Raw genomic sequence first — 14,878 nt, 5'->3', positions numbered from 1 at the left:
TTCATCAACTGACTTGAAAGGGACCCCACAACAGAAATTATAGTACCTTTAACTAATGAGGAAATTTCCTCCTTATGGAATGACAATGAATACTGACAGACAGCTTGTACTAACTTTTTGGGAACAATTAGCAACAATTATCCCAAAACTGATAGAATTAAATTCATAAAAAGACAATCTGGATCCTTCCACGTACTGTAAGAAAAACACCTATTTCTGGAGTCCATACCTTCTACATTGATGCCAACAAATTAGGTAAGGCAGGATATAGGTCAGGAGAGATAAGTAAAGTAGTTCAAAGTCTGTATAACTCTGTAGAGAAGACAGAATTATATGTAGTTCTTATAGTACTTGTGGATTTTACAGAGCCTCTCAATATAGTTACTGATTCTCAATATGCAGAGTCATTTTACACATTGAGATTGCTGAATTCATTCCTGATTATACAGAATTAACTTCACTGTTTGCACAATTACAAGAAACAATTAGGAATGTTATCCAATATATATAACACACATCAGATTCCATATCGGTCTGCCAGGCCCACGAGCACAAGGCAATGATGAGATTGATTGTGTATTAATAGGAAGCATGCTAGAAGCCTCAGAATTTCATAAGAAACACCTTGTAAATAACAAATGTTTAAAAAAAGGATTTCTCCATCACTTGGCAACAAGCCAAAAAGATAATGCAGAACTGTCCTACCTGTTAATTCTATAATCGAGCTCCATTTCCAGCAGGCTGTAATCCTAAGGGCATTTGGAGAAATAAGGTCTGGCAAATGGATGTCTTTCACTTTCCAGAATTTGGAATTTTAAATATGTGCATCATACTATAGACACATTTTTAGGGTTTCAATGGGCTACTGCTCTTAGCTCTGCAAAGGCCAATTCTATTATAATACACTTGTTAGAATTAATAGTCATTACAGGTATATGTGCACAAATAAAAACTTACAATGTTCCAGCATATGTCTACACCAAATTGGGACAACTTTTCCAGTATTATAACATAAAGCACTTAAACGGTATACCACACAATCCCACTGCACAAGCAGTGGTAAAGAGATCTAATCAAACACTGAAAGAAATGCCCTGTAAACAGACAGGGGGAACAAAAACCCCCAAACAGGTTACTTAATGCTTTATTAACAATAAACTTTCTTTTTTTAGACATATTAACCAGTTTATTATTGGCCTGGCAGAGTAGGGAGATAAGAGAGAAGAGGAACATGGTTAATGGCTGACAGCCATGGCTGGTCGCCATAGAGAGGGAGAGAAAAGAGAAGCAGAAGCAGACAGAGAAGAGGAGAGAGACAGAGAGAGAAAGAGAGAGAGAGAGAGAGAGAGAGAGAGAGAGAGAGAGAGAGAGAGTAAATGGGTAGGGGTCTGTCTTTTAAAGGGCTCATCTGCACCTGCATGCAGACTTAGTTCCCATGGAACCCTGGGCTGACAGGGTACTGCCTGTTCTGCCAGTTAACATGGGAAGGTCAACATAGTGCCTGAACCTTTCAATCCCACCTTTACTTATTTAAAATAGTGGAGTGTTAGACATGGCAGATTAAGGAATAAAGGCATCGAATTCTCAAGACTGCTTCCTGCTGATATGGGGCTGTTGACCATCTTTGGGGGACCTGAGAATGTTGGGGTGCTGCCACATCCTGGGGTAGCTGGTTGTTTCATTGAAATCCAGGCTGTATGGAACTCTATGGTGCCTCTTAGACCTGGGCAAGATGTTGGCAGAGCAGAGGACAAGGCTAAGTTTAGAAAAAAAAATTTTCTTAGGTCCTGTCACTTGAGGGGAAGATTGTAAGATGAGGGAGGGGTTCCAGAGGTGTCCCAACATGAGGGAAGGGAGTCCTGGGACCAGGGAAAGATTGAATAATTGGAGTGAATCTGACCTGTTTGTTTGTATCCAATTCATCTCCCTGAAACTTACAAGTTGTTTCAACAGTAAATTTTCTTAATGCTAATAAGAAAAGACAAACAGTTGCAGAAAGACACTGGACTACAGATAAAACTTCTGAACTAAATTAGCCGGTATACTTCAAAGAGGTATTGACCTCTGTATGGAAACCAGGACATGTGTTACCTTGGGGAAGGGGTTTTGCCTTAGTTTCCACAGGAGAAGGAAAGCTTTGGATACCATCAAAGTTGATCAATATTCAAGTTGAACAAGGAAAATCTCTCAATGAGCAGAAATGACTAGGTGTATCTCACAAACTGTATAGAAACTTCACAAAGGAAAGGGAAGTGATTTGTTTTTATCTTCACAGGAAAACTCATCTCCAGAAAGCAAATAGACACTTCATGTGTGGATACTTAAAGAAGAGAGGATAGCTATCCAAAAAGAACCATCAAACAAAAGGAATGTGCCATGTGGTAAACTCTAGAGCTGTCTCTCAGAGAACTCTATTTCTCTTTATTTCCTAGTCCCTGTTCAAGTAAACCAAAACTGGCATTAGATTTGGATTTGGCCTTACTGCTCTAAATCCAAGCATGTTTCTAAAATAAAATTCAGAGTTTCTGTACTATATCAAGAAGCCAATTGATGTAATACAAAATAAGAAAAAAAAATGGGGATTGCCATTTGTCTATTCTTGCTTCTTTCTCTGAAAGTATAAATTCCTCCATAATTATTATTTTCCCTATTGTAGCCTTTCCCTGTATACATACAGATAAAAGCTAAAATTTTTCTGCTGACAATAATGCTTAAGTTCCCCACAGTGAATAAAGAACTTCCTAACAACAATCTGAACTCTCTGTTAAGAAAATGGGCCCCACCTCATTGAGACCACTGGATCCAACTTGGTTCTTTTGAACTGACAATCACCACTCTAAACTCCATTTGGACTATATCAATTCCAACACAGCGAGCTAAGATGGTGCATGTTCTAGTTACACTCTGGCCAGAGCTTCAGGTACTCACTTCAATCAACATGAGGACTTCAATCAGGATAAGGACTTTGACCTAGACCTTCAATCAAGCATCTCCCACTTAACACAGACATGTGTTCCATATAATCTACTCAAGACTTTGACTGCTCTAACATTTTCTTCCTACAGGACCACTGCTATAGTCATCCCATTTCAGCAGGAACTAACTCAGAGAATACTATACCCCCCTTCCCTACTGTTGATACAAAGGATAATGTACAACTAGTTAGGGCTAGTTTCCTATTGTTTAGAGTTGGGTTTGGAAGGAGGAGTTCAGTCTTGGGCATCTCTTTCAGATGACTTTAGAGTTTAAATGGAATATATATAGTCAGGATGTGATATAAGTAGATTATTATATCTTCTTATAATTCACCTTTATGATTGTTAATTATAGATAACTTACACTGTTATAGATCCTTGTATGATGTAACTTATGTATAATTTGTCACACATCGTCTTATTCTGTATAGTCTCCTCTCTACTTAATCTGATGTATGATTTTACTTATGTTAAGATGTTTTGAATACAATTTAGTTATATCTCAAGTTTAAATCCTCTTTAGACTAAAGGGAATTATAGGGAGAAACCCTGAATAGAGGTACTGTTGACCACTCCCACTTGTGCATGGTCAGAGTTATGTAGTAGGGCTTTAAGAAGGAGGAAGGTTAGCACTCGGGTCTCTCTTACTTGGCTGAGTTGACTGGGAAGCATTTCTGGGTCCCTCCTACTCAGGTGCATACCTGGTCAAACATTATTTTAGAAATTTTCAAGTAAATTCCAGTCATAGAATGATTTGTTAGATGTTTGAATGAGGTTGATGGGACTGATGAATGTTGTCTGTCTTCTAATATTGATCTGGCTGGTTCAGCTTTCAGGGTTTGAAAACAGACAGTATCATGATGTAGTTCTAAACTAATATTTCCCTTTGTTTTCAATATGGTAACTAGTAAATTCATTGATTATGTGTATCCATACAATAGAATCAATGGTTACATTTGCATTTTCATTTGTTTAAATACACAGGTAAAAATGGATTTCCCTTGCTTCTGGGAAGGTAAGGCCTACCAGACCAAGAGGAGCCAATCTAGAGTCTGTCTGGTGCTGTCAGAAGTCTTGATTGTGCCTGGCAAATGAAGGGCAACCCTGTGATGTCAACTCATTGGAACACCTGGGTGCTGGCAGGGTATATAAGGTTCTCCCCATTGCTAAATAAATGAGTCTATTGTTTTTCCTTTCATCTGACTCCTGGAGTGTGTGTCATTAACTTCCATGACTTCTCACCCCCTCCCCTGAAGGATCCAGAAACACTTGCTTATACACAGATATGTATGATTTTGTTTCATGAACCAGAAGGCATTTTTCACTCTGAGACTCTAACTCCAGGATACCTGAGCCCTCATTTGGCCTATGCATTTAAATTAAAATTGAATAAATTTTATAAAAATTGTGAGTTAGAAATTGGCTAACTATATATATATATATATATATAATATATATATATATATATGTATATTTGCTAATTCTATTAACTTAATTATTGTTTTAGTGTTTCAGTTGTCATATACAATGTCCTCTCATATATTGTAAACACAACATGTGCAGAATTATAAGTTACCTGTCTTTATATATTCAAGCTTTATTACTATAATTTTAAGTGAAGTCTGTAATAGTGATTTTTTTTAATGTGGAGGTTATTTCAGTATGAGATGCCTTCACCAAATCAGATAAGGGACCAAACAAACATTACAAAAAATTGTTCCCATCAAGAAAGGGATTTCCAGGGCTCAAGGGATAGTGCAGTGATTGAGAGAACTGGCTACTCTTACAGAGATCCTGGGATCAATTACCAGCAACCACATGGTTGCAACCAAGTCTAGTAGGATTTGATGCCCACTTCTGGCATAAAGATATACATGCAGATAAATCACTCATAATAACATAAATAAATCTGAAAGAATGAAAGACAAAAGTAAGTGATTTCCATGCGGTTCAGGCCAGAGACAGAAGACATCTGTAGCCTAGGCCCACCATGTGGTATGGTGCAGACCTGTGCCAGTGTGATGACCAAGTATGTGATACAGAGGTGGGAGGGTGAGAGACATTTATGTGCTATCGAGAGAGGTGAAACTAGACATGAGATGGCAATGAGGAACCAGCTGATACTCACATCTTGCTGCCCCCAAGGGCCATGTCTGGGCCCTTGTCCCTACCACAGCTAGGGTCTGTGTTGATGTCTATGGCCCATGTTACCATCAATGGCCATGTGGATTTTCATGGTCTAGGCTACCACCCGAGGCAGCATTATGTCTAAGGGCCACACCGCTGCTGAGAGCAATGCGGACCTTATTCTTCCCCTTGTCAGTAGAGAGGTGGGATCCATTCCTCACCAAAAATCACAGGTGGCACTGGTAAAACTGAAGAGAGCTGGTGTCACCTTAGCCAGCTATCACCCATGAGAGAGATGGCCCCACCTCTAACAGAACACCACAAAGAGATAGCAAAAAGGAGTCTCAGAGAGGGTCCAGTATTGATGGTGTAACAGAAGTCAGAGGCCTCAGACCAGATCAGTGACTCATTGCAATGAACATTTGCACATTGCAATGAACATTTGCAAGTAAAGCTGTTTGGGCAAAAGGGTATAGTGTGTGATACACTATCCCTTCCAAGGCCACTATAACAAATGAATATGACAAATGTAATAGAGAGGCAAAAGAGATATAGGAGTGAAGTGACACACACATGGCAAAACTGCAGAAAGCTATTTTTAAGGGTTGTTTGGGTTTTTTTGGGTGTGGGCTGGGGGGGGAGGCTATAAGAATAGATGACAGACATGGAAGGATTTTGAAATAAATAAGCCAGTTCAGGGTACATGATGTGAAACTCCCAGAGAATCTATTTAAAATTATATTTAAAATAAAATAAAATGAAGGAAACTAAAAAAGAAAGGAAAGAACATGATTTACAGTAGAATGAATAAAGATAGCTTTAAAAATATAGATCCTTAGATGGTAGCAGTAGAACACAACATTAATCCCAGCTCTTGGGAGGCAGAGACAGATGGATATTCCTGACTTCAAGGTCAACCCAGAGCACACTGAGTTCCCTGTCTGGAGGGAAATAAAGATGCTTCTCTCACACAATGCATCTTGCCACAGTTTTCCCTTCTTCAAATCCTCCAAGCTCCCTCACCTCCCTTTTCTCCCATATTCACTCACCTTCCATTTACCCTTAGAAAAGAATAGTCCTACCTAGGGACAAGAACCAAGTGTAGAAAATGTGAGACAAAAAGACAGTGATTATACCCTCACAGTGAGTCTTCACAAGCCAAATCAATAGGAGGATAAATGTCCCAAGAACAGACAAAAGAGCCAGAGACATACCTGCTCCCACTGTTAGGAGTTCCATAAGTACACCAAGCTAAGTTCCATAACATACACAGAGGAGCTGGTCCCAACCCTTGCAGATCCTGTGCTGTTTGCTTTAGTCTCTGTGAGATCATTTGAGCCCTGCTTAGTTAATTCAGTGGTCCATGTTCTCCTGGTGTTCCCCATTCCCTCTGACTCCTACAATCTTTCCTCCTCCTCTCTTCTTGAAATTTCCTTGTTCTCCAAGGGCAGGAATTCAATAGATACCTCTACTTTAGACATTTATTGTATGGACTCTTAAGAGCTCAGAATACTGGGGATGGCACAGATTTTTAAATGAGTGATGAGTTTCTTAATATCTGTTACAAAAATAATTACACATCTCAGTGAATGTAGTGAATTCCATTTAGTTTCTCACTTTAAGAACATAAATTATGGTATACAGATGAGAATTCACTAAAGATAGTGTCAACAAAAACAACAACAAAGATACTAATTCATAAGAGTTATCCATGTCTATTGTGGGAATTACCAATACAGAGTCAGGTAAAATTACAAGGGAATTTATTAGGGAAAAGCCTTACTTACAGAGTGACCTAGCCAGCCGGTGGGACAGCAGTAAGTACAGCAAGCCAAAGATGAAATGGAAAAAGGGATGGCCACGTGAGCACCCCTCACCCTTAAACCTTCCCCATATCACCTTGACCATGCCCTCACAGGTGTGGTCAGGCACACCTGTAGCCAGCCCCTAGCAGGCGTGGTTACCATTTCCCATACCCATGTCCTCTGAGTCAATAAATCTAACTGCAGTTATACAATGTTTCTTAAGCACTGCAGAAAAGGGTTGTGGTAGAGATTTCTCATTTACATTTAAACACTCTATAGCCACTTATTCTGTGTACTACATGACAACAATGAATCTGTATCAACCACTGTACACTGCAAAAACAAGTTTCCTATTGGGGTAAGAATGAGTATTTAGGAAGCAGTAAGATAGTAAAAAAATTTAGAAACATACCAATAGCAAGTTCACAACTAGAGCTTACAGCTTCCCCAGTCACAGATTCCTGGCTAAATTGCATCATCAGACATGAGCAAGTCTTAAACCCAGTGAGAAAGCTGTTGGTTACCTTACCCTGTGCTTCATGCCATTAATGTTTCAAATGAAATAGTTTGCATGAATGGTTGCTATTGTAACTTTCAGCATTCTCACCTGCTATAAATATTGATAAATTTCCCTCAGAAGCCTGGAATTATGAAAGCAAGCCAGAAGGCAAGAACCCTCCAGTTCACTACCAGCTAGACTTCTACATGTCCTGCTATAAAAATGTGTAATGATATATATATATATATATATATATATATATATATATATATCAAAGATCTTTATCCATCACAGAGTGAAAAGGGAGAGATAGAGATTGAGAGAAAGATAGATGATTGATAGATAGATAGATAGAGAGATAGATATAGATGATAAATAGAAGATTTTTCAGCAACCCTACAAATCATGGGGTTTATTGAGTAATTTGTGTTTCTAGTTCCAAGATTGAATTATTATATCCCTTTGTATTCTGGCACTGAAAGTCTGTGCCACCTTTCTCTTCTTTCTATAAATAAGAGTGGTCTACTTAAACAATTACCTCAAATCATGTTCCATGAATATTTACTACATTTTAGTAAATATTTGGAAATTATTTCAAAGAACTAAAAATCATCTGAAAGGTTTATTCAAAATTAGTTCACTTACTCTGGGTGGTTGCAGTGCATATCTTTAATCCTAACACTTAGGAGGCAGAGGCAGGCAGATTGCTGTGAGTTCAAGGACAGCCATTTCTACATAGCAAGTTCCAGGACAGGCTCCAAAGCTACATAGAAAAATATTGTCTTGAAAAATCAAAACAAAAACTGTACCTTTTAAGTTTACTAGTTCACTCTTGGTTTTCTATTGATATTGAGGAAAATTTTGTCTGAGTTACATACTGATATTAATTTTAAGTGACACATATCAATGACATAAACTTTTATATAGGTATATACCTAAATATGTATTATCTTATTGCTTAGCTGATATCAATAATATGATAGTCACACCTTTCTGATTAAATGCCTGTTGAACTTTAAATTGCAACAATCAAAAGAGTGTTCAATTTAAATTTTAGATTATTTAAGAAGTCTTCAGAAAAAAGACATTATAATATGTGTTGATTACTGTAGATGTTATGAAAGGGCTGTTAAATCCAGTGGGAATATTCATCAGCATACTGTAATCAGCAACGGGAGAGAATGCTTAATTATAGTTATTTGGATGACAAGTTGATGTAATAGTGGCATTGAAAACTGAAAATGATGCCTGGATGAACATTTGCATCATGCAAGAGTATGCTAAAATGCATCAGCCTCAATGATGGTATCTCATTATAGGACTGTTTATATTAATTGATCACACTCTACAATTGCAAGTACAATCATATCATTACTTAGCCAAAATTTTTATCAGACAGAAACACTGTATTTGGTTATGAGAGATAAAATCTTAAAGGTTAAAAAGGGTTTGTATTATTCAACTGATGCTACATATTCATTTTAGTGAATTATTTAGTTCTTAGTTACAATAAAGTAATATTGATCTGAATATGACATTATTATTTCAAATTCTCTGTGGTATAGAACATGTGTGATTATTTTGGGCTTGTTAAAATAAGCCCTATTACAATCTATATATTTAAAAGAAACATGGTTTATGAAAATATTCCTTTGCAGAACATCTCTTTTATTTGTTTTAAATTTTATTCAATTTTAGTTGATACATTAAAATACATCTATTTTTTCAATAAATATTCTTAATCAGCACTGTTTCTAAGTAACAATTAGAAAAAATAACTCAATTTCTAGTGAAGATTAATAATATTTGATAAAATTTTAATCAATAACAAAAAGATTCCTATCAAAGGAGATCCCAGGACCAAGTCATTTCACTGTTGAATTCTATCAAATATTTAAAGAAGAAATGAATAAAATTTTGTCTTGATTTATTTAAAAAATGTAGAGAATTCTCTCTTTTTTTTGGTTTTTCTGAGACAAGGTTTCTCTGTGTAGCTTTGGAGCCTATCATGACACTCGTTCTGGAGACCAGGCTGACCTCGATCTCACAGAGATCCACCTGCCTCTGCCTTCCGAGTGCTGGGATTAAAGGCGTGCGCCACCAAGGCCCGGCCTAAAATATTTTGTTTTTTTGTTTGTTTGTTTTTGGAGACAGGATTTCTCTGTGGTTTTAGAGGCTGTCCTGGAGCTAGCTATTGTAGGCCAGGCTCGTCTCAAACTCACAGAGATCCGCCTGCCTCTGCCTTCCAAGTGCTGGGATTAAAGGCGTGCACCACCACCGCTCAGCGAGAATTCTTCCAAATGTATTCTGTGAGGCTAAGAAGAATCACTTAAATATTGCTACATTATTTTCTAATATTGCTGTGACCAGATACTAAATTCTGGGTGGGGCAGATAACACTAAAGAACTTTTGGGAAATTATATAGAAATGTAATACTGTAAAAGCTTACTAATATTTGTTTACACTTATATACAAAGAGTTAAAATGGAATTACACTTTAGCAAGGCAACAATATATCTTCTATGTATCAGAAGCTAACAAATGAAAAGGTCACTACCAGCCGGAATGTGTTTCTTCTTTTGGAGGTGTTGCCTTGTCATGTTCTATAGATTCTCAAATATTACAGCATAATGCTATTGCTTTTAGTTGACCTTCATTCAGACTGTGGAAGATTCTACATGCCTGAGTCATATAACATGGATGAATCAACCTAGAAAGTTTATCCTTAAAGACTAGATTTCATAAAGCTGGATATTGCTATGCTTGGTATTGCACTAGAAACCTAATCATTAGTCTCACACAATCCTGAAGCATGCAAAAAGGAGATTCTTGGTAAGTTATGTCCATTGGTACAATAATGACTTGTGCATCCTGAGAGAAACAAACCATTTATTATGGGGATTTATGTCACACTCTTCAACACACACCTAGCAAAATCAAACACACATCTAGTACCATTATAAGGGCAAGAATCTGTGGATACATAGGTAATGAGACTTATCATTGAACCTATTGTAATTATTTTTCCTAAGTGGCTATAGTATTATAACAACCCCTAATGATTTATTGTTACGTCTATTAATCAAAATATTACTTAGTCCTAATCTGAGAATCTTCTATTAGTGGAAGATGGTAATTAATGCAGAGTTCAACAGCTGTCCAAGAAGCAGAGGAGTCTGCAGAATGACCAGCCCTTAAGTGAATGCTTTTCCATATACTTACTTCAAAGGCACAGGGGTCATTATGGAAGAGAGGACAGAAATAGTGTAAGATACCTAGCTGGTAGACTTCAAGTAAACTGATTCCTGTAAATAGCAAATCACCTACACAAAGAATCTAATATTGGTTGTGCATACACAAAACATGGGCAGACACGAGACACATCAAATCCTATGGAAATGGGAGTTCTGGATAAACCCCACCACAAGACTTCTAGTTTTAGGGAATTGTTAGCTGCTAGGAGATGTCAAAGTACTGCATCTGGTAAGTGGTCCATGCTTCAGTAGAAGATAAGATTCCCATGGATATTTCCAGAGAATCAACTGGTATTTTTGAGGCTAAAAACACAAAACGTTGGATGGGTTTAGAAGAGAGGTTCATCTGGAAGGTGTTGGTAGAATGGGTGAATGTGATAAAAAAACATAATGGAAGATGTCAATGAACAAATTTTAATATGTATTTATCAGATAGATAGATGACAGATAGATAGATAGATAGATAGATAGATAGATAGATAGACGAATGATAGCTATTCCAAGACACCAGGAAAAGGAACTGTGGTGATATATTTTTTATGATTTATTAAAGCTTGTTTGAGGGTACAGAAAGCAAAGCTAGCCATAAGCCCTGGAGCCAAGCAATGATTATATATACATTCAATCCCAACAGCCATACTAGCTAGTCATAGTGTCAAGTGGTGGTGACATACACTCTTAATCCCAGTACTCAAGAGAGTAGCAGATGTATCTAAGTTACTTCCAGGCCATATTAAGCAACACAAAATTAGTCCAGTCCTAAAGAGAAACAGCTCACACAATGATAATCTTAGCACTTGGGATCAAACTCCTTTAATACCAGGATATGAGAGGTATAAAAGGAAGAGGTAGAAGTCTGGGATTGTAATCTGAGGCTTCATGGAGAGAATTTTTTCTCCAGTCATGTTGAGGCCAAAATCTTTCATCCTGAGGAGAAAGTAAGAGCTAGTGACTGGTTGCTTTGCCTCTCTAATCTTCAGATTGAAGCATGAACATCTATATTGGTCTATGGGACTTTTATTTTTAATGTTACAATTGGTGCCCAAACTTAAGAAATGAATTCATAAGAATTCCAAGGCCCAGGCCTCAGCTACAGGCAGGACATTCACACAGACAAACCCCTATCTTCCCCAGACACCTGTGGATTTCAGGCATTCCCTAGAGCCCCTCTACTCTCATATCATGGCCATAGCTAGGTCTTCAATTCAGAAATGCTATGCTTCATAGTTGACTGACATTGTTGGCAGTTTTTGTAACACAATCAGGAATACTTAAAGGAAAAAATTAGTTTAAAAACACATAATTTTTTACGCACTAAAACTGGTATACACAATTAATGGAGAACCAAATTCAGCATTGCATTTTAATTTTAAAATAGAATAAAAAGTTTTAAGCGAACCAAACATTGTATACCCAGTAACCTTATAAGAAGTGCCAAATGGTAGAGAATCTATAAGAGCTACCTAGAAGCCTTTGACAATGATAGATTTAGGGAAACTCAAGGAGGCAGTGATCTCATATGTCTTGCCTTCACCATTTGTGATGAACACAGGGACCTTTTGTAATAGAGTTACCCCTATACACTGGATAGACTTGATTAAATCTATTTTAGAGCCTGATCCACAATTACAATGGTGTTCCTGGTTCAGATAAGAGGCTAAATGGGCTAAAGCTAAAGGAATAGAAATCTCCCAAGACCAGTTTCTAGGAAAAGGAGATTATGTTACTTAAGAAAGACAATGTCCATTTGATTTCAACCTCTTGGCTTTATGTGGTACAGCAGCTTTGAATGCATAGGCCAGAATTGGAGAAGAAGGAAAGAAAATTAGGTCATTTTCTAAATTTATTCATGGTACAAAGGAAGTATTCATGAGTTTTCTACAGAGACTGTCATCAGCAATAAAGAGAATGATATCCAACACAGAAGCTAGAAAAGTAATAATTGAAACTATGGCTTTTGAAAGTGCTATTTCTCAATCCAAGAAGATAATTAGTTGTTTAAAAGCAAGATTTGAACATTTAGAGAATTGGATCTGATGTACAATTTATTTTGAAGTTCATGACCATGATGATGATACATGGATTGGAGACATGATTTTAAAAGTTTTAAAGAAATATCAAATATTGTAATTGTGGCAAAAAATATCACTTTAAAAGAAACATAACTTAAACTCAAATCACACATGAAACCCACACACTTATAGTGGTAGATTTCAGCACCCTACTCTCACCAGTGGACAGGACTACCAGACAGAAACTTAACAAAGAAACAAATGAAGTAACAGAAGTTATGACCCACATGGGTTTAACAGACATTTACAGAAAATTCCATACAAACAAAAGAATATACATGCTTCTCAGCAACACATGGAACCTTCTCTAAAATTGACCACAAACAGAACAATAAAGCAAATCTCAACAGATTAAAAAATATATAATAACCTCCTGTATCTTATAGGATCACAATGGCTTAAAATTAGAATTCAAAAAGAACACAACTTGCAGGAACCCCACAAACTCATGGAAATTGACCAATACTCAATTACATCACTCCTGGGTAAAGGAAGAAATAAACAAAAAAATCAAAGACTTAATAGAATACAAGGAAAATGAAGGCACAACATACCCAAACCTATGGGACACTGTGAAAGCAGTACTAAGAGGAAAGTTCATAGTGCTAAGTGCCCAAATGAAGAAACTGGAGAATAGCCACACTAGAGAACTGACAGAAAACCTACTCACACAGGAGAAGTAGGTGCCAGGAAATAATCAAATTGAGGTCAGAAATCAATAAAGAAGAAACAAAGAAAACAATACAAAGAATAAATGAAACAAAGAGTTGGTACTTTGAAAAACATAAACAAGATAGACAAAAACTTTATCCAACTTAACCAAAAGGCAGAGAATACAAAGAATACAATACAAAGAATAAATGAAACAAAGAGTTGATTCTTTGAGAAACATAAACAAGATAGACAAAAACTTTATCCAACTTAACCAAAAGGCAGAGAATACAATACAAAGAATAAATGAAACAAAGAGTTGGTTCTTTGAGAAACATAAACAAGATAGACAAAAAACTTTATCCAACCTAACCAAAAGGCAGAGAGAGAACATGAAAATAAATAAACTCAGAAATGAAAACGGGGACATAACAACATACACTGAGGAAATCCAGAGAATCATCAGGTCATACTTTGAAAACCTGTACTCCACAAAATTGGAAAGTATGAAGGAAATAGATGATTTTCTGGATAGACTTCACTTACTAAAATTAAATCAAGATCAGAGAAGCAATTTAAATAGATCTATCACCCCTAACAAAATAGAAACAGTCATTAAAATTCTTCCAAGCAAAAATGTACAGGGACAGATTGTTTCAAAACAGAATTGTAGCAGAAATGCAAAGAAGAACAAATACCAATACTCTTCAAATTCTTCAAAACAATAGAAGCAGAAGGATCATTGCCAATCTTTTTCATGAGGATACAATTAAATTGCTACCCAAACCACACAAAGACAATAACATAGAGAACTACAGACCAAGCTTACATTGATGCAAAAGTACTCAATAAAATAGTGGCGAATAGAATCCAGGAACAGTTCAGAAAATTTATATACCATGATCAATTAGGCTTCATCCTAGAAATGCAGGATTAGTTCAACATATGAAACTACATCAATGTAATATGCCATATAAACAATCGGAAAAGGAAAATCCACATGATCATCTCAGTAGATGCTGAAAAAACATTTGACAAAAGTCAACACCTGTGATGATAAGTCTTTACTCTATCTGCCCGAGCCCCGCCACCAATTGGGTGCCCAGAATAACACACAGAATATTATATTAGTTTACAATGCTGCTGACCAATTAATTGACTAGGATTTCTTATATGTTAGCTCAATCTTAATTATCAACTATAATCTTAAGACTTATTTAATGGAGGATGCCGGCATCGAGCATCCTGACTTTCTGGGCTCACATGGCATCTCATGAGTGTGGTAACCCACAGTATTACCAGCCTACAATCCATACCTCCAGAGAAACTAGGAAAACAAGGAGGACAATAAGAGGACACTTTCTTCCAATGAAGCAGAAAAGGACAAGCATCCCTGAACAAATGGGTAGTATAGGAGGAGGGGAAAGGAGGTAGGAGAAAGAGGAGAAAGTGGAAGGAGAACATAAGGGATCAGGAATATTGAGTGGGGAGAGG

The 14,878-nt window shown here is 36.8% G+C and overlaps 1 long non-coding RNA gene across 2 annotated transcripts in view; it reads left to right on the top strand.

Annotated features, from left to right (window-relative positions):
* Positions 1 to 4,161, top strand: part of LOC113834355 — a 100,284-nt gene extending 96,123 nt beyond the window's left edge. For both annotated transcript variants that reach the window (XR_003482833.2, XR_003482832.2), the window contains one exon: positions 2,276 to 4,161. This is a non-coding gene — a long non-coding RNA (uncharacterized LOC113834355). The remainder of the gene's footprint in view (positions 1 to 2,275) is intronic.
* The last annotated feature ends 10,717 nt before the right edge of the window (positions 4,162 to 14,878 follow it).

The sequence above is a fragment of the Cricetulus griseus genome, chromosome 2 (assembly GCF_003668045.3).
Source record: "Cricetulus griseus strain 17A/GY chromosome 2, alternate assembly CriGri-PICRH-1.0, whole genome shotgun sequence".
NCBI lineage: Eukaryota > Metazoa > Chordata > Mammalia > Rodentia > Cricetidae > Cricetulus > Cricetulus griseus.
This window is presented reverse-complemented; position numbering and strand designations above follow the sequence as displayed.